The sequence below is a fragment of the Elephantulus edwardii genome, unplaced genomic scaffold (genome assembly GCF_000299155.1).
Source record: "Elephantulus edwardii isolate Elephantulus edwardi_28Jun2011 unplaced genomic scaffold, EleEdw1.0 scaffold00145, whole genome shotgun sequence".
Taxonomy (NCBI): domain Eukaryota; kingdom Metazoa; phylum Chordata; class Mammalia; order Macroscelidea; family Macroscelididae; genus Elephantulus; species Elephantulus edwardii.
Window position 1 is genome coordinate 6,597,433 of NW_006399895.1, and position 25,227 is coordinate 6,622,659.

The 25,227-nt window shown below is 37.0% G+C and overlaps 1 protein-coding gene across 5 annotated transcripts in view; it reads right to left on the bottom strand.

Annotated features, from left to right (window-relative positions):
• Positions 1-25,227, bottom strand: part of TCF12 (transcription factor 12) — a 452,598-nt gene that overhangs the window by 255,960 nt on the left and 171,411 nt on the right. The gene's annotated exons all lie outside the window — the stretch shown is intronic.

Genomic DNA, 25,227 nt, shown 5'->3' on the forward strand with positions numbered 1-25,227 from the left:
GTTACAATACAAGGCTTATTTTCTTTTCAAACTACAAAAGCAAAGTACTGATTGTTAAAAAACAGTAACAACAAAAAATACTACCTAAAGCAACAGAGTACAAATTTATCAAAGTTTTAGGGTAACATAAAAAGAAAAATAATTTATTAATTTAATAGATTGCAAATAGCAGTTTTAGAATGTTAATCTAGCTTTTTATCAGTCTCCAGACTGCGTCAGATATACTTACCTCTGAATGCACACTAATGTGTGCTCAGAGAAAATAACAATTTTACTATCAATCACACAAACAGAAAAGGGAGATACTGTCCCTTATCCAACACTGTATGCAGCCATACCTTGCAGGGCATAGTCCAGAATTTACTATCAGTTTATTTTCCGGTCATCTCATAAAATCTGAAATTATCACTTTACATTACAGAGCTGGACTTCACAAACTTTTATTATGCACAAGAAAGATTTGTATATGTACCTTTTTGATCTGTTGCTGTGGCTGTATACCACTGAGTTGAGCAAGATTCATAGTGACCCTATGAACAAAAAGCCTAAAGCCTTTCTATAACTATCAACATTTATCAAAGTTCATAGAGTTTCCAGAGGCATGCTGTTTAGGAAGTGGATGTCACTTCAATCCACATGATCTGGTCTAGTGGTGCAGTGGTTAACGCACTCAGCTACAAACTCAATTAGAGGAAATCACTTCATGTATCAAATTGCAGTAAAGTGTAATTTCTCTTAGTTACAAATTAAATACCCAGGGAGCTCTGGTGGCCTCACGCAAGAAGCTGTGCTGCAATCCTAAAGGTATGTGGTTTGAATCCACCAGATAGATGATCCACTGGAGAAAGAGGGACAACCTCCTGCTGTGCTAGTCGAATCTGATTCAACAGTACACACACAAAAAGTTAACTTATAAAAAAATTAAATAGCCATTTGAATATTTTCTCTGCAAAGATGCATCTCAGTGTACAAAATGCACTTTAAAAACAAATGTCCAAGAAGAAAAATAGACATTATTTTCATTCGGAAATGCTAATAGTGTTCGTAGGAGAGAGATCAGAAATAAATGCTTATCATAATTACAGAAGATCTAATACATGCTAATACCTCATCTAAAACAAAAGGCTAGCTACTGCTTGCCTTTACCAGGTAGCTGCTTTCACAAAGTGGTCGCGTTATCTAATCAGAATGATAATTTTTGATGACTCAAGATGAATAATTATGAAGTTATTTCCAAAAGTTTATGCGAGATTTTCAAATATGTCAGTTCTAGAAAATACACTAACAGTATCGAGCAGCATGTTAAACAATGTGTTAGCAGGATGATACACAGGGCAGTGCTACACAAGAAATTATTAGAGATTTTGCTAAAATGTAGATGTAGACTTATAAAGTCTAAAGAAAGGCTCAAGACACAGCATTTTTAACAAATAACTGATACTAGTACTGGTGGGCCTTAATACTTTTAATAGTAAAAATTTAAACTCATTGCTGTTCATTTGGAACCAACTCATAGCTGCCCTTGTAGCAGGTTTTCATAGGCTGCAATCACACGGGAGGAGACTGACTTTGGGTGGACAATGTGACTCCTTAAGCACTAAGCCACAAAAGCTCCCTTCAATAGTAAGACCTAAAAATTTGGGAAATTAGGATTTCTTTCATATCCAAAGAAAAACCAAACCCACTTTTTGCCAAGTTTTTTCCAACACAAAGACCTTACAGGTCACTACAGAACCGCCCAAAAGTGTTTCCTAAACTGTATGGCTTTAGGAGAGACAACTGTCGAATCTTTTTCTTTCACTGACAGTCAAAAACGTAAATCTTGAAGGTAATAAATAACCAAGCAACCTCCATCAGAATCCTACATGGAAAAAAAGTAAAAAATTTCCAGGTAAGTATAAATTAGAGAGAAATTCCACATAAAACTCTACAGCAACTGTTGTTGTGTATTGGAGTTGGAATCTACTTGATCCTACAGTGTGTCTTCAATGCAGTCAATTGTACAGGAGTTGATTGCCCATCTTTCTCCTGCAAAGCGGCTGGGCCTTTGGGTTAACAGCACAATTCCATACCACTAAACAACCCGAGCTCCACTAAAGCAAGTAGTATGTTTTTCTATGTGTATGCATTCATTCATGTACTGTTAACCAAAATAAAATGGACAAACAAAAGAAATGGTTTGGCTGATTAGGGTTTTACACAGCACTCTCCATAACTATCACACAAGAAGCAGAAAATTCAAAATGAAAGAATGCCCTTCCATAATGCATAGCAGAAACAGAACAGTGCAGTGAGGCAGAACGTTAAAGAACTAGTGAAACAAGTAGAAGGTGACTGGAATAGGGAAGTGATAAGATGGACAAGAACAGAACAGAACCTAAAAGCAAGTAATGTTCACAATGGAGTCCTGGCAAGTCAGTCCATGAAACTCATAAATAAATGTTACTTTGGTTTTGGGATACAGGAAAAGCAGATCTGTGAAAATATCAAATATGTTTTTTAACTAAATTATATTAATTAAAATGGATATTTAAAACTGACAGAGTCATGATGTTAATAAAAGCAGTCAACCTAAATCCCTGGAGCTCCTAATTAAAATCTTAACTTCAAGAAAACTGTTTTACCATAAAAGGAGCCATTAAGAAATCAGATTTTTATATATGAGAGATGACAAATATAACATTATGAAGGATAGAACAATTAACATCAGAAATCACTTTTTATACCAGCCACAGCATGCTACTGGACCACAAATATTTCCATAAACACTATAAAAAAAAATAACAGATTCTATGATGTAGCTTAAAAAAAAGGGAATACACTCAAGAGATCTGCAAAGGGAAAATTATAATCAACTGAAATATAAAGAAGATCAAAAAATTGTTCAATTCTATACAGGAAATTTGTCCACATTTAACTTAATTTGATATTTTTTGTAAATCTTAAAGTCTTATCTACAAATTCATAAAAGTTTTATTTTATGAACTATTTTCCATAAAATGTATTTTAAACTTTTCTCATCATTCATTCCAAGGTACATGAATCTAGACATATGGATGGATCCCTGCTACAGATGACCAACAGATCCCAGGTGATCAACCAAAGCTGCTAGCATTTTTAATATAACTGATATACAAAATCATCAATAAAAGGCACCTCACCTCCTCTGGCTGACACCTTAAAATGCACAAGAACTTTGTTCAATTTTTTAAATAACTGATTTTGAAATGTATTACATACACATAGAAAATAAGATGGTATGAACACACAACACATTCAAACTCAGAATAAACATACAGCTTTTCTCATCCATGGCATTATTTTTCTATACAGAAAAACACTGTCTAGTTGTATTTAAAAGTATTTTTCTCAATTATTTTCAATGACTATAAAGAGGGAGAGAAGGACTCTATCAATTTTAATTTATGTTTTAGAAACAAGCTTTCTTGACCCGAACATAATCAAGTCAGGTGAGCTTGTACTATGCTCTGACTGCACCAAACATTTGCATCACTGCACCGATCCCACATACTTAAAACTGCCTATTTAATCGTCCATTTAAATCATGTCCTAATTATCTGTTATAATTGCACAGTAACATGTTTTAATGGTTGTGTGTGGAATTTTTGGAGTCAGACTGGCAGATCTTAATTTCAGCCTTGCCAAATACTATTTTGACTTGCAGTAAATTAATCTCTTTTGTCTGTTCCTTATCTGTAGAGTTAACTTTACCTGTATCTCACAGGTTTTTGGAAATACTAAATGAAGTAATGTATATGGAACTTAGGGAACGGGCATGCCACATGTTACTGTTCTTAGATGCCATCGACGTGACTGACTCTTGTACAGTAAATGAAGCTTAGTCTGACCCTTCTCTTTTGCTAACCCTCTACTTTTCTAAACACTAGTACCTCCCAACAAAATTACCATCATATATGAAATAAACTTACATCATCTTTGCCTCTAAGGAATACCTGACTGCAAATGTTCCAAGACAGATGTTTGCTCTATTATGGGGAATATTCACTACTGTGCGCCAAACATAACAAATTCAAAGGCATCAATTCTTTTTTGGTCCTCCTTAATTACTGCCCAGCCATTACATGCACATAAAGTATCTGAAAATGCCATGGCTGGTGTCAGTAATGCCACAGTATTTAAACTAATATCCTTGCTCCTTAGCAATTTAAAAGAGGTCCTTCACAGCTGATATGCCCAAAGCAACTTGTCTTTTGTTTTCTTGACTGCTGTCACCATAAATGTTGATTATGGATCCGTGTAAAATGAAATAATTGCTAACTTCAATCATTTCTCCATCTATCACTATGTTTCCTACTGGTCCAGTTGTGAGGGTTTTTTTTTTGTTTTCTTGCTGTAAATGTGTAACTCTTTCTGAAGGCCATCATCTCTGATCCTCTTCAGTAAATACTTCAGATTTTCTTTATTTTTTGAAAGCAAAACTGTTACCTGCCTAACAAAGGTTGTTTAATGAGTCTTCCTCTAATCTTGATGCTACATTCTTCTTTATAGAGTACAGCTTTTTTGGTTATTAGCTTAGCAAACATATTAAATAGGTATAGTAAGGATATAGCCCTGATACTCACTCTTCTTGATTTTAAATCACTAAGTATTCCTTTGCTCTGTTTCAACAAGTGCTTTCTCCTCCATGCATAGGTTCAACATAAATACAATTAAAGTGTTTTAGAATTCTCATTCTTCACAATGTTGCCCATTATTTATTATGATCAATATAAACACCTGACATACAATAAATGGAGAAAAAATGCTATCTTTAATCATAATCCTACTTAAATACTCTATGCCTAACAAATTCTGTGAGGGCAGAGATGCGATTTTGGTTTTGTTTGAGGGTTGTTATCCCCCACAATTATGTGCCCATCACAATGCCTGCTACAAAGTGTTACTCAGTAAGTGAAAAAAGGGATGAGGTTTCAGCTGCTAAAACTTTAAACCACTAGAAGGTATTATATACGGTAATGTTTAAGCTGTTTCTTCACAGTAACTAGCAAAAAAGGAGGCTCAATTGTATTCAAACAATATTTCACACCAAAATATTCTTAAAAGAAGCTATTACTTGGAAAAGGACACCATACTGGAAAGGTGGAGGGTTAGTCAAAGAGAGGAAGGCCGTTGATAAGAAAGAAAGACAAACTGACCGCAGCAATGGACTCTAGTGTATCAGAGTTAATTAGGATGGTACAGGATAGGTTAGGATTCACGTTTATTGCTCACAGGGCCATTATGAGTCCTATTACACTCACCTAACAACAATATAGCCTGAATGGCCAATGTCAGTAGAATCTGCCAAAATCCTAAAGACACCATAAAGCTCTGGATACCTTGATATGAACAAACAGTTAAACCTCAAAACAGTGGATGGGAAAAAGAAGGAACATCAAGTGGAGTTTAAAAGGGATGATGATGATGATGATGATGATGATGATGATGATGATAACAACAACTATTATTTTATTCCCTTTTTTAGTTGGTCCTATCATAAATTCGAGGGCTCTAGTGGCCTAATGGTTAAGAAGCTGCACTGCAATCCCAAAGGATTGCAGAGCATCAGCTGCTCTGCAAGAGAAGGATAGGCACTCTCCTCCCAAGCAATTAACCACTTCTGAAAATCTGCTGGAGGGTCAGCTATAAGTTGGTTCCAACTCTATGTTACTCAAAAATATCATAAATTATAAAAAAACATAAGTGTCTCTATAAAGAAGACTATACATATAAAACAAACCCATGACTGTGACTCCGTCTCAGTTAAACACTCCTATGACTTGATCAAAATGGTTATCTAGCAGTGCCTGTGTCTTTACAAATCCTACTCTGTCACTAGGAACCTGGGAAGCAAAGTAAGTTATTAAGTGTTGGTAGCTTGAATCCACCAGCTCCCCATAAAAGAAAGATAAGGCAGTTTATGAAGATTTATAGCCTTGGAAAGGAGATCAAGGTCACTAGGAGCTAGAATCAACTAATGGCAGTGGGCGATTCTGTTGCTGCTTTTCTATTACTAGTGATGTTGGAGAGAGTACTGAATATCCCACTATTTCCAAAAAAAACAAGTCAGTCTGTCTCAGAGGAAGTACAACCAGGGCACTCTTTATAGGCAAGGATGGTGAAACTTTGTCTCACTTTGTTTATGGATGCTGCCAGAAGGGACCAGGGGTAAAAATATGCTAAGTAAAGTGAAGGGTCACAGAAAGAGAGGAAAACCATCAACAAGATGGATTGATATAGTGACTGTAATGACGGGCTCAAACACTTCATGATCGTGAGGAAGGCACTGAATAGGAAAAGAGTAAGATTTGTTGTTTGGAGGATTATTATGAATCATAGTTGACTCAATGGTAAGAAACAGAGAAGCTCTGGAGCTATAGTCTGTAGAGAGTTATGCTACTAATCAAAGTGCTGTGTCTCTATAAGTTTGAACCCAGCAACTGCACCTTTCAATTTATACCCTCACAAATCTGATAGATGGTTGCTATAAGTCAGAGTAAATTGGACCTCTGTGAGTCTGAGTAATAAGTCCATTATCTAATCAGAAACCAAAATACAACAACAACTAACACCCTAAACTCATTTATCAAGTTGAGTCTGACTCACCTAGGCTACATGACCAAGTAGAACCACCCTAGATGATTTCCAGTTTTTACAAAAGTAGATTTACCTATCTTTCTCCCACAAAGAAAATGGTGTGTATGAACTGCCAACCTATCTGCTGGAAAGAGAGTACTCAACCACTAGGTTTATTATGTTTCACTTAGGCACGCCAAAAATGCAAGGTCATTGCTGTCTACTTGTAATCATTTTTAGCTGATTTGGTTTCTGTGGCTATAAATCAGAGAATGAGATTACTCATCTTTCTCCAAAGAAGATACTAGGATTTGAATCATCAGAGAGGCACAGTGTTTGATTAGCATTCATAATTGCCTACAGATTATGCCACCATAGCTCCCATTCAGTCACACAGTAGGTGACAAATTTAAACACGTTCATCTCATTAATGAACAAACAAATAGCACTAATGGTCAATGAGTTTGATTCTGAAATCTTTTAAGAGGTCATGCTAGTATATAATAAATGTTCCAGACAGAGAAATGGATTTTGTCATTCAGATTCTCGGCAGTCTACTGCTATCATATTGTTGGTTACTAATGCTCAGTTTTGCCTGTAAACCTAAAAAGGGACAAATTCTTTCCAATTCAGACAGTGAGGTGCCATATAAAACAAAAACAAATATAATCAAAAGTAAACAAAATTTAAAAAAATTAATAAAAACTAAACAAAATTAGAAAAATGAACTACCTTAAAAATTATACCATGAAAACTCTTCATACAGAAAAAATGCATTTAAAAAAACCCTCATCAGCGTATGTTACGAGGTCTGGTGGCCTGGTGGCAAGAAGCTGTGCTGCAAGGTAAGCGGTTCAAATCTACCAGATGCTCCGCTAGAGAAGGAGAGGCAATCTCCTACTGTACCGGTCAGATTGGATTCAAACAAAGCAAGCATTAAAATAAATTCATCATACAGAAAATGAGTAATACAGTTTTTAGGTATTTATCTCTAAACTAGCATACTGAGTTTATACCTGTGACATATGTATTTAAACATATTTGTATATTTGTAATTTTAAATTTCAATTTTGTAAATTTAAAAAGTCAAGCAAAATAGAAAAATGCTTTTCTGCAACTGACAAATGGAAAATATTTTTTAAAAAAATCTTCATTCTAATAATATTCACTGTCTTCTGTGCAACTGTTATTGTTGCTATTGTGTGGCATCAAATTGCAATGAATTCAAAAGTGACCTTCCAGAGGGTTTTCAGAAGCTGTAAATCACATAGGAGGAAACTGCTCATATTTCTCTCAAGGAATAGCTGGTGTATTTGAACTGCTTGCCTTTAGGCTGGCAATGCAATTTATTATTAAGCTACCAAAGCTCCTTCCATCTAATTAGAACTTATGAAACAGTTTGGAATGGATTTTAACCATACATCCTAAAATCATTACTGGATTATTTCCATTAGCACATTTTTCTCTTCAAGTCATTTTCTGATATGCTGTTAGTGGTGCTCAAAGCAAACTTGTGGACTAAGCATATAGTGTATTATCAAGCAACAGGAACATAAAAATGGAAGTAATGGTATGTGGTGGCAAGTCAAAACCAACTCATAGTTGACCCTCTAACAGATTTTTCAAAGGCAGTGAATTGTGTGGGAGGAGGTTTTTCATCTTTCTTCCAGAGTGGCGGGTAGACTTGAACCACGTGACTTTGAATTAGCAGTACAACTCCTCGCTTAAGGCGCTCAGACAAAATATGTATAAGTTATTATGCAGAATTCTAAAAAACTAGATTTCACTTCATAAGATAAACTATATTTTAAAAATTATATAGAAAATACACTTTTTTAAGAAAAATGCTTAGTGTATTAATAAACTAACATTAATGTTCAATATGCCTTCCTCTATGAATTTTTATAAATGTCAAAAGCTGCAGAGGGGCTTCAGGCCTTTTGTTGATAGGGTCACTATGAGTTGTGCTCGGCTCAAAGCAATCAACAACAACATTAATTTTGCACTCGTAACAGGTTGACTGGAAGATGAAAAACTCATAATAATATCATTTCTCTCCACTTTGCTTTCTGTAACGTTACTCTGTATTTTAGGAAGCATGTTTTTTTACCTATATCGTACTGGAAATTTTAAACAAATGAATGAATAAATGAGTAAGAATCTGGTTGTTAACAAAGTTTGTGACCCAAAGTTTACATCTTCATTTTAAAAGTAGGGTCACATTAACAGCAAGTTCTGGGAGACTGTCTAGCTGTACCCTAAAACTAATGAAAAAGAATTTTCATTTTTAATAAGATCTTTAGATTTACATGCATATTAGACATTGAGAACTAGCCTACTGTACCCTACTAAGTCACAGATTGTGGGATATGGTAAAATACCAGTTAGGTGTAGCCAGTTAGTTTTGACTTAAATTGACCCTATAGACAAAAGAACAAAACTCCTCCCAGACTTGAGGCATTCATTCTCACAGTATCTGCTGTGCTAAAGTGCATGGTTATAGACACTTCTATCAGTCCATCTTGTTGAAGGTCTTCCTCCTTTTCAAGGACTCTAATTTTCTAACCATGATGTTCTTCTATAGAGGCTGGTCCTATGTGAAGTTTCACCATCCTCACTTCTAATGAGCACTCTGGTTCCATTTCTTCCAAGTCACAGATCCGCTTGCTCTTTTGGCATACACAGAATATCCACTACTTTTTGCCATCACTGCAAGTAAAAGGTATCAATTCTTCAGTCTTCCTTATACACTGTCAAATTTACACATGCACATGAAACAACTGAAAAGGACATGGCTTGAATCACGCATCCTTTAGTTTTTAAACTGACATCCGGGCCCTTCAGCATGTTACACACAAAACTGGCAACAGTTTTGCCCAATGCAATATCTCTTTTGATTTCTTTAATGTTGTTTTCATGAGTTGGCTGAGGATCCAAGTAAAATCAAATCCTTGACAACATTTTCTCTGCTTACCATGATGTTATTTAATGATATACTTGTAAGGATTTCTATTTTTTTTTTATGTTGATGTGTAATCCACACCGAAGGCTACCTAGTTTCCATCTTCATTAGTTACTGCTTCAAGTTCTGTTCACTTTCTGAAAGCAAAGCTGTGTCATCTGCACAGCATAGATTGTCAATGAGTCTTCCTCTAATCTTCATGCCACAATATTCTTATTCATAAAATCTAGTTTCTTGAATTATTTGCTCAACCTACAGACTGAATAGGCTACAACCTTGACTCACATCCTTTTTTTTATCTTTCCAGATTTTAAACAATGTAGTGTTCCCTTGTTTGATTCAAAGTGTTTTTTGTTCTACTGTGATCCATGCAAACACAAAGTGTTCTGACTTCTCATTATTCTCAACATAAGTCTCAACATTATTCTCAACATAATTCTTTATGATCCAAAGAGTCAAATCTCATTGCATAGCCAATAAAACATAAGCAAGCATCTTTCTTAGCTTAGTGGGAGTGAGCTCTTGTGATTTCTTGTTGTTAGGTGATATCAAGTCAAGTACAACTTATAATGCCTCTATGGAAAGATCTGAACCCTGTCTTATCCTGCATAAATCTCACAATTTGACACACTAAAGACCATTTCTACAATCACTGTGTCAATTCATAAGGTTGAGGGTCTTCCTCTCTTTTGCCTTCCCTCTACCTTTCTAAGCATGATGTCTCTTTCCCAAAGAAAAGTCTCTTATAGCAACATATGCGAGGAATGTTAGATGAAGCTTTATCATCTTTACCTCTAAAGAGCACTGTGGCTGCATGTGATATTCAGTACTCTTCCCCAACACCACTGTTCAAAGGCAAATTTTTTGTTCTTTCACTGTTCAAATTCTTGTTCTGTTGTCTTTATTCACTGTCCACCTCTCAGATGCATAACAAGTGATTGAAAAGATGACGGCCTGAATCAGGCCGTACTCTTAACTGATATCATTACTCCTCAATAATTTGGAGAAGTCCCTGACTACAGATTTTCAAAGTGTAATAGATCTCCTGATGTCATGACTAGTGGTACCAAGTGTACTGATGGTGGATACAAGTAAGGTGAAGTCACTGAAAGCCTAGACCATTTCTCCATCTATCATGAGGTTTTGGTCTGGTGGCTTAGTGGTAAGGAATGACCCGGTCAACTAAAAAATACGGTCTGAATCCACCAGCTGCTCTATGGGAGAAGAATGTGCATTTACCTCCTATGTGATTTAATACCTGTGAAAACCTGCTGGGCAGTCAGCTACTGGTGGGTTCTGAATCAATAGCACACAACAACAACAAACTTCTGGTCTTCTCTTCTTTAAGTCAAGACACATCTGCAATCAGTGATGCTGTCCCCAGTACTATGGCCTTTTCTGAAACCCAAGTCAGATTTCCGGCAGATCCAGCCACTTTGAATAATCTTCAGCAAAACTCATATATGATATTGGGGAATAATTTTTATATTATTTTGGATCACTTTATTTTGAAAAGTCAATAGATATAGTCCTCTTTTGTTCAGGTCTTCCAAATTTCTTGGCACTGACAAGTGAGCACATACAAGGCTGCATCTATTTGCTGAAATATACCATTCTGTCAGTTTCCGCCTACATTCTCAATGAAGCCTGGTGGCTTAGTGTATAGTGTGTTGTGCTTCTTCTACCCAAAAAGCTGGCAGTTCAAATTCACCAGTGGTTTCATGAATAAAAGATGAATAGTCTCTTCTCATTATGATTTACAGCTTTGGAAACTCATTGGAAGTATTTTCAGTACTGCAACTCAAGAATCTTTTCTCCAGTTCTCTGTTTTAGAAATTCCTAATTCCTAGAATGTTCTTCCTTTTTTATTTTCCAGGTCTTTGAAAATTTTATTGTAATACTTTGCTCTGTCTTCTGGAGTCACTCTGTGAAACCTTCTGTCAAGCTTTCTCACTTAATTTTTCACTTGCACTTCTTTGAGTTCAAGACCAAGATGCAATTTCTTCAGACAACCATTTTTATGTTTTCTTTACTGTCTTTTCAATAACTTTTTGGTTTCTTCACTTGTTATGCTACTGATAGCTCATAATTTATCTAATTTTCGGTTATTAGTGACAATGTGTCAAATCTATTCCCTATTTTTTCCCCTTAATAGGCGAGAAAAACTTGTATTTAGAATTAGCCAGCTCAGTTTAGACAATACCAATTTTGTTGGCAATATCCATCAGGCCTAATCAAGCAAGGTGTTATAGCCACATCAATGTTATAGAGCTTCTTCACAGTTTGCTTGATCTGGTGCTTGATGGCCTTGAGATGACAGTGAACACACTGTGTAGTTACCCACACTCTTCTTCACTGATGACTCCAGTCAGGAGTAACCTGAAGCACAGTGGTCAAGCTAGCTTCTGCTTGGAATGCTATTCTGGGGGTATTTGCACTTCCTTCAGAGTCTCTGGGTCTTAGGCCACTGAGTGACCTGTGAATCTTTTTTGTTTTGTGCCTGTTAATGCCCTTGAGGACTGCCTTCTTGATCTTTGTCTTCAGTTCTGGAGGTGCAAGAGCTTCCTTTTTCACTTTTGGCACCAACTTCACAAAAAGGCTCTTATGTATTCTTGAGAGGGCCTCGAAATGGATGTGGAATATGCTAAAGTTTTATTTCCATTCCTGTTAAGCGATTTCAATTTTTTTTTCCAGCTTTACCTTGAAAATAAGAAATTACGGATCTATACTGAAGTTTTTCTTTGGCCTTGTTCTGATTGAGGCCTCTCTCCAGGTGTTATAAAATTACTTTTTTCATATTTCATTTGACAAGATTCACAAAACGCCACTTTAATTTTTTAATGTATATACACAATGACCAAGGAGGATAGAAAGAGAATTGATGCCTTTGAGCTGTGGTGCTGGAGAAGAGTACTGAGAATACCATGGACTGCTAGGAAAACAAATAAATTCGTCCTGGAAAGGGTTAAACCGGGTGGCTCCTTGGAGGCAAGGATTCTGAGGCTCCATCTAACATACTTTGGACATGTTGTGAGGAGAGACCGGTCCTTGGAGAGGGACATCATGCTTGGGAGGGTGGAGGGACAGCGCAGGAGAGGAAGGCCCTCTATGAGGTGGATTGATTCAGTGACTGGGATAATTTGGATGGGAGTGTCAGAGACAGTGCGACTGGCAAAGGACAGAGCGGAGTTTAGGGCTGTTGTACACAGGGTCGCTATGAGTCGCAAGCGACTCGACGGCACATAACAACAACACAACAACATACACACACGCACACTAGGTCTGTATAAGTTGTTGATCACACAGATTTCTATCATGTGTGATCTCTTCATCTCATGAAATCTGTTATTTTTCAACTATCAATCCTTTAGTTTGTTTCCAGTATGACTGCATATTCATGGCTAAATGATAAGGAGTTGTACTACCAACTCTAAGGAAGAAGGTTAAAATTCATCTGCTTCTCTCAGTAAGAAAAATGGCCAATCTCCTTACATGCAACTTAAAGCCTCTGAGAAGATGCTAGAGTCAGCGATGAGTAAATTTCAAATTGATTACACATAACAACAATTATTCTCTTTTGTTCCTAATATGATTGCATATTTGATCAATTCCACATGGTGGAAGGTGGCAGAAATCCTGAATTTTATAACCTCTGGCTTTGCTCTTGTTAGGTGTCTATGAATTAAGTATGACTCTGAGAAACTCAATGAACAACAGATCTGAACTCTGTCCTATCTTGTGTCATCCTCATCATTTCTAACATATTTGGGTTTCCTGCTGCAGTCACTGTGTCAATTCATTTCATTAAGGGTCTTTTGTTGTTTTGATGATCCCTCTACCTTTCCAAGCATGATCTTTCCAAGAAATAGTCTCTCCTAACTAACAAGATATTCAAAATATGTGAGATAAAGCTTTGTTATCTTTTTCTACAAGGAGCATTTTGGGTAAACTCTCTCTAACACATATCTGTTATTGAGCCGAACATGAGGATATTCAGTGCTCTTCGCCAATATCACAGCTTAAAGACACTGATTGTTCCACTGTCATTCTTATTCACTGTTTAGCTTTCAGATGCAGAGCATGTGACTGAAAAGATCATGGCATGAATCAGGTTCACCTAAGTCTTCAAATTGTTATCACTGCTCCTTAATAATTTGGGTAAGACCCTGGCCACACAACCCTTCCCAATGCAGTAAGAGTCCTAATCTCCAGACTGCTGGAATCAAGAGTGTTGACTACAGATATAAGCATGTGAAATAATCAACAATTTCAATCTTTTTTTCATCATGCTGTTGTTTACTGGTCTGGTGGTTGTTGTGTACCACTAGGTTGAAATCAACCTATAACTGACCCTCTAGCAGGTTTTCAGAGACAGTAAATCATACAAGAGGAGAAAACCCATCCTTCTCTTAGGGAACAACGTGCCTTTGAGATTGCAGTGCAGTTTCTTACCACTGGCCACTAGTGAGAATTCTTATTTTCTTTTCTTTTTTTTTTTTTTAAGTGAGTTTAAACACACTTTAAAGAATTCTTATTTTCTTGATGTTGAGATGCAATCCATATTGAAGGTTGCTGTCTTTGATATAATGCAGAAGCCATTTAAGTTCTCTTCAATTTCAGCAAGTAAGGTTGTGTCATCTGGACAATACAGGTTGTTAAAGGAGTCTTCCTCTAATATTGATATCACATTCTTCTTCTTCAAGAGTCTGAACTCTTAAAATTATTTGCTGAGCAACACTCTTGGCACCAGCAGTCAAGAAATCGAAAGACAAATTGCACTGGGAATATCTGCTGTCGGGGACCTCACTAGACTACGAAGAAGCAATGACGTCAGTATAGAGAGTAATGTACGTCTGATCCCAGGCCATGGTCATCACAATTACTTGCATCAGAGAGCTGAACAATGACTAAGTATGAGAGAAGAAGAACTGATGCTTTGAGTTGTGGTGCTGGAGAAGAGTCTTAAACATAGGTTCTTGAAGAAGGACATCATGCTTGGAAGTCTATAAGGACAGCAAAGGAGAGGAAGACCCCCAGGTGACGAAGACTCTGGATGAAATGGATTGATAAAGTACCTGGAGCAACGGGGGTTGGTGTGCCAGAGTCAGTGAGACTGGCTCAGGATAGGGCAGTCTTCAGAATTCTCAAAATAAGTATTTTAAATGCAAATTTCATAAGATTGTTGTTGTTGATTACCTTCAGGTTGAGCACATCTCATAATGACCCTATGAACAAAAGGCCTGAAGCTCCTCTATAACCATCAACATTTACCAAAGTTCATAGGGTTTCCAGAGGCATGCTATTTAGGAAGTGGATGCCACTCCTGCTTCCAGACCTTTCATAGTATGTTAATTGTTTTTATATGCCATTGAGTCACTTGCAATGTATAGTGACCTATGTAGAGCAGGTCTGAACCTTTCCTTGTCCTGACTGAGTCTCACTAACTCAGACACACCAACCCTCACCGCCCCATCAATCCATCTGTATCTATCCATCTCATCCTGGGTCTCTCTCTCTCTCCTGTGCTGTCCCGTCCACCCTTCCGAGCATGATGTCCCTCTCCAAGGGCTGATTTATAAGATTAGGTGATAAAAAATTATATAATACTCTCTGAAAAATTCTTATAACAAAGACTACAAAACTGATTCTTGAAAGTGTTCATATTTTTCATTTTACATGTGTATAATCTCTAAACTATCTGACATAATAACTTACCTTTCTTAAAAACATTTTCTTGGTTTTATTTACCCTGGATAAACTGCCCAAAGTTAGGGAAACAACATCAACTAAACAGAGGTTTTTAAAAAACTTATTTTACTTTTTAAATCCAATCAAATAATTATTACTTTCCACTTAAATGCAAATATTAGCATTCTGACACATTTTCTTCCAGTTATTAAATGGTCTTCTCCTCATTCAGCCTTATAAAAACGTAATAGCCATGTAGCTACTGACTTAAGCGGACTATTATCAATATAGCTTAAATAGAATCTTTTCAACTTTCCATTAAAAATACTATTTTGATTTTGATATTTTAAGTAGAAAAAAATATTTTTATAGAAAAATTAAATTTACAAATTTTTTAAATTTACACTGGGCCAATTGGTAGCATCAGTATGGATGGTGAAGAGATTGAGATAGTTACAAGTTTTAGTTTGCTTGGTTAGACAGTCAACATTCTTAATTAACAGCAGTCAGGAAATCAGAAGACGAATTGCACTGGGAAAGTCAGCTGTGAGGGACCTCTAAAGAGTACTGAACAGCAATAATATCAGGCTGGAGACTAAGGTGCACCTGATCCAGGCTATGGTCTTTGCAAATACGTGTTATGCATCAGCAAGTTGTACAGTGACTAGGGATGACAGAAAGAGAATTGATGCCTTTGAGCTGTGCTGCTGGAGCAGAGTGTTGACTATGGACTGCTAGATTTGTCCTGGAGAGGGTGAAGCCGGTATGCTCTTTGGAGTAAAGGATTCTGAAACTTTGTCTGACATACTGGAGGAACTGGTCCTTGGAGAGGGACATCATGTTTGGCAGAGTGGAGGGACAGCACAGGAGAGGAAGACCCTCGATGAGATGGATAGATTCTGTGGGTGGAGTGGTGGGAATGAGTGTGTTTGAGACAGCGAGGCTGGCACAGGACAGAACAGCATTTAGGGCTCTTGTACATAGGGTTGCTATGAGTCACAAGCGACTCGATGGCACACAACAACAAAACAATAACATATTTGTTTTTATTGGTTTGTTTATAAAGGTCATCTATTTTGTATTTCACACTACTCTTCATTCACATTGTGTTTCATACAATCATTCTCATGCATTATGTTTTATAAAACTAGTCACCATTGGACCTTGACCATTATTACCCTGTCCTTTTGCCCAGATCCTTCCATTTCTTTTCCCCACCCTCCCTCCACCAACCAAACTGTGCAACTCTTATGATTTTGCCCCTACCTATCCTCAGCTGGGCAAAAGACATTGAAAGACTTTTCACAGAAGATGACATTCAGGTTGCCAACAGACACATAAGAAATTTCCAAAATCACTAACAATAAGAGAGATGCAAATAAAACTAACAATGAGACAGCATCTCACCCCAGTAGCAGTGGCAAAGCTTAGCAGGGCAGCAAGCAATAAATGTTGGAGGGCATGTGGAGAGATGGGAACTCTTATGCACTGTCTGAGGTATTATAAAATGGTACAAGCCTTCTGGAAGACAGTTGGGCCTTTCCTCAAAAGTTGAACATAATCAACAAACGAATGAATAGAGAAGCTGTGGTATATCCACACAATGGAATACTACGCAGCATTGAAAAACAAGGAACTCATGCAATATTATTCAAAGTGGGTGACCCTGGAGGACATTATGCTGAGTGAAATATCTCAGTCACAAAGGGACAAATACTGCATGGTGCCACTGTTGTAGAATGGGTCTGTCATCAGGGTGGGGGTATGACAGAAAAAATTGGATAAATTATGTATATTGTATTGAAACAGATGAGGGAAAGAACAGATTAGAAGTGATATATGATTGAGTATTATGGTTAGCACAGGAATCCAGAATTAAGGTTGCACAGAGAAGTGTACTCGGGGTGGGGGGTGGGGGGAAGGGACGTGGGAATTGTATACTAATGAAGGCATTTTTTTTCTTTCTTTTTTTTCTCTCTTCGGGTTGGGAGGGGTGGGAAGGGAGAAAATTGCAGCAATGAATGAATGGAAATCCAAAACCTCTGTAAAAAAAAAAAAAAAAGCAAATGGGAAAAAAAAAAGTTGAACATAGAAACTCCAGATGACTCAGCTATTCCACTACTAGAAATATACCCCAAGGAAATTAGAACTGAGAAACAGAGAGAGATTTGTACACCAGTCTTCATAGCAGCATTATTCACTATTGCAAAAACACGGAAACAGCCCAATATCCAACCACAACAAAATGAAATGAGAAATAAATTTTAGTGCATTCACACAATGGAGTAGTATGCAGAACTCAGAAACAACAATTTTGAAAAATACTACATAAATTGGGAGAGGCTTGAGAGCAATATACTGAGTCAACTAACACAGTCTCATAAGGAAAAATACTGTATAAGATCACTATTGCAAAAACAGAAGGATAATTTGAATTTTATTTTTAGAATTTTTATGCATTACATTATACTTTCATTAAGTATCTACATTCCCCTGAAGCACTATAGCACTGCTATAAATTTCAATTAAGTCACTATCACCATTATTTCATTGCCACAGAGCTAAAACTGACCTTATAGCTGACCAGCAAGGCTCCATTATTTTGTTCCTTATTCATGTAACAATTGTTGTTGTGGTTGTTGTTGTTATGTGCCGGTGAGTTGCTTGCGACTCATAGCGACCCTATGTACAACAGCCCTAAACTCTGCTCTGTCTTGTGCCAATCACACTGTTTCTGACACTCCCATCCCAATTATCCCAGTCACTGAATCAATGCACCTCATAGAGGGCCTTCCCCTCCTGCGCTGTCCCTCCACCCTCCCAAGCATCATGTCCTTCTCCAAGGACCTATCTCTCCTCACAACATGTCCAAAGTATGTTAGACGGAGCCTCAGAATCCTTGCCTCCAAGGAGCCACCCGGTTTAACCCTTTCCAGGACGAATCTATTTGTTTTCCTAGCAGTCCATGGTATTCTCAATACTCTTCTCTAGCACCACACCTCAAAGGCATCAATTCTCCTTCTATCCTCCTTGGTCATTGTCCAACTCTCTGATGCATGACAAGTGATTGCGAAGACCATGGCCTGTATCAAACGCACAATTAGCTCTTAAAATTTATTCATGTTGATAATGTGCAGCACTGGTAAGTAAACATCACTGCCATGTGATGTGTTACTTATGAATATGCCCTGTATCTATTTCTTCTCTACTGGTGGTATTTGGGTACTTCCAATTATCCCTATTACAAATAAAATTGCCAGAATAGTTTTTGTACTGTATCTCTGTATACATCCAAAAACTTACATGCAATTTTCTGTAGTGATCTGGGTTGAGACAGAATTAACTCAAAAGCAAATTAAAAATAACAACTGATTACTCACATTTTCAAATTCACTAGGTATTACCCAACTACTATGTAGATCATAAATAAATACTAAAGAAAAAAAGTATCATATTTTATACTAACTACAAAGTTTTAAATACAGACTTATAAAAGAAAGCTACCAAAATTTACTGGTAAATGGTCTATAAAGTGCAATAAACTTTCCAGAATGAAAAAGGTTAAGAAACCAAAATTATATTTTTACTTGAGTTTACTAAACCCTAATATTAACTAAATTTTTACTGAAACTATTTAAGCTGGATCAAACAATGGTCCTCTGCTATAATAAATGTTCAGAAGATATTAAATAAATGAATTCATATTAATTAGGGAGCTCATCAAGGAAATGGAGGGTCAGCTATGGGTCGGTTCTGACTCTATGGTTCAACAATAAGGCACAGTTCATCATAAAGTTCTAGCTAACCCTCCACTGGATTTTCAGAGGCAGTTAATCGCATGGGAGGAGACTGCCCATCCTTCTCCTGCCTAATCAAACTACATTCCATACTTTATACAGTGAAACATCAAATCAGACATAAGTATGACAATATTTTCATTATCCTGTTTTGATACCTAGTGATGAATTTGTGTTCACAGTTGACCAAAACTATTTTTCAAAGTCTGATCCATTTCCTTAAGGTAGCCAGCATGTAGGAGTAGAATTCAAAGAACAATACTGTAACATTTTGTTGTCAGTCCATGACATGCTGACCATGAGTCAACTACACTCCAATTACCTCCAGAAGCTTTTTTTTCCTCTTTTTTTAAAAAAAATTATTATTAATTTCAATGAAAATTTAGAGACTTTGGATTTCCATTCATTCATTGTTGTACTTTTTCCCTCCCAATCCTCCCCCCTAGGACACTACCCTTTTGGAAAAGTAAAATTATTTCATTGTTTCACAAATCCTCCCCCAGATTCACTCCACTATGCAGCATTCACGCTGGACTCCTGTCATGACTAAAACACCTAATCACATAACCCTTTTAAAAAGTTTTCTCCCTCATCTGTTTCAATGCAGTATTCATTATTTAACCCATCTTTCTCAGTCTCCCCCCAGCCCCAATGTCAGTCCTGTTTTACAACAGTGGCACCATGCAATATTTGTCCTTTTGTGACTGAGATACTTCACTCAGCATAATGTTCTCCAGGGTGACCCATTTTGAATAACACTGCATAAGTTGTGTGAATATACCACAGCTTCTCCATCCATTCATTTGTTGATGTGCATGTGGGCTGTTTCCAACTCCCTGCTATTGTGAACCAAGCTGCAATAAACATGGGTGTGCATATATCTGCTTGCATGTCAGTTATGGTCTCTTTGGTATATATTCCCAGTAGTGGAACTGCTGGGTCAAATGGTATCTCTATTTGCAACTTTTTGAGAAAGCGCCACACTTCCTTCCCCAGTGGTTGCACCATTTTACACTCCCACCAACAGTGAATAAGGGTTCCAGTCTCTCTACAACCTCGCCAGCATTTGTTGCTTGCTGTTCTGTTAAATTTTGCTATTCTGACTGGGGTGAGATGGTATCACATAGTTGTTTTAAAGAAGCTTTTAAGTGAATTCTTGCGTCTATTCTATACAGGCACTTGCTACAGAAGACGGATTTGCTATGGATTGCATCTCAAAACCAAGAAAACAAACGTCCACATTAAAGGACTAACATTCAACATTATGATAGATGGAGATTAAGACAGATTGAAGCTGTCGATCATCAATCAACAAGCTTGGTACCAGCAGTCAGGATATCATGAGACACAAAACATTGGGCAAATCTGCTGTCTGGGAGCTCACCAGAGTGCTGAAGAGCAATGATGTCAGTTTGAAGACTAAGGTACACTCAATTCAACCCATGGTCTTCTCCATCACCTGCTATGCATCGGAGCACTGGACAATGAATACAGATCAAAGAAGAATGGATACCTTTGAATAGTCGTGCTGCAGTACCAAATATCCCATGGACTGCCAAGAGAATAAACAGGTATGTCTTGGAAAGGGTACAGCTGGAGTGCGTCATGAAAGCAAAGATGGTGAAGCTTCATCTTTTATACTTCTGACATGTAGCTAGGTGGAGTTATTCATTGGAGAGGGACATCATGCTTAGAAAGATGGAGATTCAGCGAAGGAGAAGACAAAGAGATGGACTGACATTGATTTCAGCAATACACTTGAGTATTTCCAAGATGATAAGGATGGCACAGGCTAGGGAAGGGTTCAGTGTGGTTGTTCACAGGGTCTCTATGAGTTGTACTCAACGGTGTGTGTTAACAGTTACCACCATTTTTTAATTTTTTTTTACAGGAGATATGGAGCTTGGATTATAGGGAGCTATACTGCTCAAAATAATTTAAAAAAAAAAAAAACAGAGGGCCAAATCTCTCTGGCAGTTCAAATCCATCAGTGATTCTATGAGAGAAAGATCAGCAATATCTTCCGGTGCTATTCATAGTCTCAGAAACCCAAGATAAGTTCAGTTATTAGTTGGTTCCAACTCAATGGCAAAGGAAACAAGGGGAAGAGTAGGTAGAGAGGTGTGTGTGTGTGTGTGTGTGTGTGTGTGTGTGTGTGTTTACAGAAATACGCTTTGTATGATTTTAGTATTTTAAAATTTATTACTAATTGCTTTCTGGACTAGAATATGTTTTCCCTTGGTAAGTGTTCTTTGCATTTATTAAAGAAACGTGTTTTGTTGTTGGGTTAGACTTAAAATTCATTTCGGTCAAAGTGATACATGGTATTGTTCAAGGATTCTTCTATATCCTTATAGAATTTCTGTCTAATTTTAGTTCAATAAAATGAAATTAGAGTGGGGAGGTGAAATTTAAAATTGTAGATGTGCTTATACTGCCTCTCAATTCTATTTTTTATCTTACCTATGTTAAGCATCTATTCTTTAGGTACATCAATATTTATGCTTGTTGTACACTCTTAAAAATATGCCTTTTTATTATCCTAAAAGTAATAATGCTTTTTGTTATGGTAGTTACTTTGTCTGAAACCATTCATTCTAGCTATTAGAAAATTTATTGGGGAGCTCTGGTGGCCTAGTGGCAAGGACCTGCAACTACAATCCCAGAGGTGCATGGTTGGAATCCACCAGATGCTCTGCCGGGGAAGGAGGGACAATCTCCTCCTGTACCAGTCAGATCTGATTTGACGGTACACTCACACAAAAATAAAAAAATAAATAAAAAAAGAAAATTTATTAACCAATTTGTACTTGTGTTTTAACATACTTGTTAATAAATCTTTTGCATACTAGTTGAGGTAATTTTCAGGTAAGAGGTATAAATTGATTTTACAGAATCGAACAATTTTTACTTATCAATTGTGCTATACAGACTATTTGTACTGATGTGATTATTGCCAGCTATGCTCACCCTGCTTGGTGAAACTGAAGAGGACTTGAAACTCTTGCTGCAGAGGAAAAAAGACTACAGCTTTCAATAAGGGTTTAAGCTCAACATAAAAAAACAAAGATTTTCACCACTGGGCCAACTGGCAGCATAATGACAGAGACTGAGGCTGTTAACAGATACAGTATGCTTGGTTCTACAATCAACACTCTTGGTATCAGCAGGCAGGACTTTTAAAAGACAAATTGAATTGGGAAAGTCTGCTGTCATAGACCTCTCCAAAGTACTGGAGAGCAATGATGTCAGTCTGGAGACTAAGGTGCACTTGATACAGGCCAGGGTCTTTCCAATCACTTCCTATGCATCAGAAAGCTGCACAATGACTAGAAATGACAGAAGGAGAATTGATATCTTTGAGCTGTGGTGTTGGAGAAGGGTACTGAATATACCATGGACTGCAAGAAAACAAACAGGTTTGTCCTGGAGAGGGTGAAGCTGGGCTGCTCCTTGGAGGCAAGGATTCTGAAGCTTCGTCTGACATACTTTGGACATGATGCAAGGTGCGATCAGTCCATAGGAAGGGACATCATGCTTGGGAGAGTAGAGGGACAGTGCAGGAGAGGAAGACCCTTGATGAGATGGACTGATTCAGTGACTGGAATAATGGGAGTAGGTGTATCAGAGACAGTAAGATTGGCACAGGACAGAGCAGGGTTTAGGTCTGTTGTACATAGGGTTGCTATGAGTTGCAGGCAACTTGAAGGTACATAACAATAACAACAACAACATGCTAAGGTTTTAATTTTCCATCTTATCTCTTTGTCCTATATGTTCTTTGGTGTTTTTCTCCTTCCTTGTCTTGTTTTTGAACTAATGTTTTATGATTTTTCTCTCAGCTGATGGCTTGTGAACTCACTGTTTTGTTGTGCTACCTGTGGCTCTGGAATTCATAGTATACATATTTAATTTACCAATTTATCTTTCAAGTAATAACACAGCATTTTACAGTACAAAAACATTACTAATGTAATTTTCTCTATCTATCCCTTTATGTTTTTTTTTATTTTTACAAGTTATAAACTCATAATACATTGTCATTATTTTTGCTGATTAATTTCAAATGATCCATTATCTTCTGGGAAAATTTCAAGCATAAGGGGGGAAGCAAGTTTATTCAACCCTTGTTACAGCTTTCAGAGCTCTGTAACTCCTTTGCATAGATCTATTTCTACTTGGTATTATTTTCCTTCTGACTGAGCACTTCCTTTAACATTTCTTATGTGCAGCTGTGGTGGTGATGAAATTTTTTCATTTTCCATGTGTCTAACATCATCTATTTCTTCTAGTCTTTAGAGTTTACAGGTTAATAGGTTTTCTTTTTTCCTTTTCAGAACTTTACAGCTGTTGATCTCTTCTGCTGTTTCTACAGAGAAGTCTTGTGTCACCTATCTTTTAACTTCTGTATTCAATGTGTTGTTTCCTCTAGTTTTAGGATCTGTATTGTTAAGCAATTTGTTTATTCTATAGATTGGAATAAAATATTTAAAGGTCTTGTTCTTTGGGTTTTTAGTAACTTGTAGGTCACTGTTCTTACTAAATAAAAAAAATTATCAGCATTAAATAGGTCTTTTCCCCCCACCTCTTTTCTCTTCACTTTATGTTTTGGGGCTTCACTTGCATGCATATTAGGCTACTTGACATTTTCTGCAATTCTCTGTTTATTTTCTTGTCTTTTATCTCCAAGTTTGTTAACATTTCCCTCAGACATCACCAATCTGCCACAAATACCATCTGGTACCTTTTTATCACAGACCATAATTTCTTCATATCTTTCATGACTCTATCATGTTCAAGCATTCCTCTTCCTTTCTGAACTCAGAATCCAGTTAAATATCACTGCTTTACTGTTTTTGTCTTTGACAGTATTAGCTGTATTATTTCTGAGCTAGATAACTTATTTTTCATTTTAAGTCATGTTTTCCTACTTTATTTAAGTGAATTTAAAAAAAAACCAACAGAGGAGACATTATAAGTACTATCTAGTATGTGCTAAATATTTTTATATTCCTGAAAACATTGATTTATGTTCTAAGGTAGTTTACCTAGCAAGAATTACCAAATAAGTGCTTCTTTCAAGCTCTGTTATACACGACCAAAGGATGGCAGTTCCAAGGCACTCAAAGGTGACTCAGTACTTCTCAAAGAACATAGCCTTGAAAATCCTACAGAGCTCCATACAGCAACTTACAACTGGCATGACAAAAGAAGTTTTCACTCTTCACCCAAATTTCTCCATTATTAAGGCAATGACCATTTCTGTATTCTGTAAAGGATCCATGAGTTGCTAGATATTTCCTCCTCTGTTTGTGGAAATCCTGAAGATTGTATCCTCTGTTAATTTCAGATGATTCTTTGATTTGTGATAAGTTCCTTACATGCATAGTCTCATCAATATGTACTCAGATGAACACTTGAGTGGGACCCCACAGATCACAGGAACACACAGATGCTCTCTGTGCCCACTCTGCTCTTTCTGTACCACTCTCTTCTTCACAACTCTGTTTTGTGAACTAGCTGCTTTGGCCACCCAAGAACTCATCTGTGTATCATATCTATGAAACTGCCGAGCTCTGCATTAGTTTTCTATCTACTGTGGACCAGAATGTCTGTCCAAATTATAATGTGAGACTACCTAAACTCTAAAATCCCAAATTATTTTATTGTTTAGGGGTTTCGTTGATTCAATGAGGGTTAATCTATGAATTTGCAGAAATTTAAGTTTTGAGCTAGGCTGACCTGATAGGAACCACAGATTTACTTCTCCACTGGAAGGCCTGGCAGCAGCACACTGTAAGTGAAGAACTTTTCCTGCAAAAGACTGATAGTACCCATTCATAGTGTTTAATTAGGAGACACTTGGAATTCTGGCACCTGCTTTGCTATTGTGCAACTACATTCTTTTTTTTTTTAATATTATTACTTTTGTGTGCGTACTGTCAAAATGGATCTGGCTGGTATAGGAGGAAATTGCCCCTGCTTCTCCAGCAGAGCCTCTGGTGGATTCAAACCATGTACCTCTGGGATTACAGTGCAGTTTCCTACCACTAGGCCACCAGAGCTCCCTGCAACTACATTCTTTATCTGAGTGCAGATATCTGGCTACTAGTATTTTAAAGTCAATAGTAAAATTTAGGTTGTTTAACACAGTAAGGGTAGCTATCAGCCAATAAGTAACTA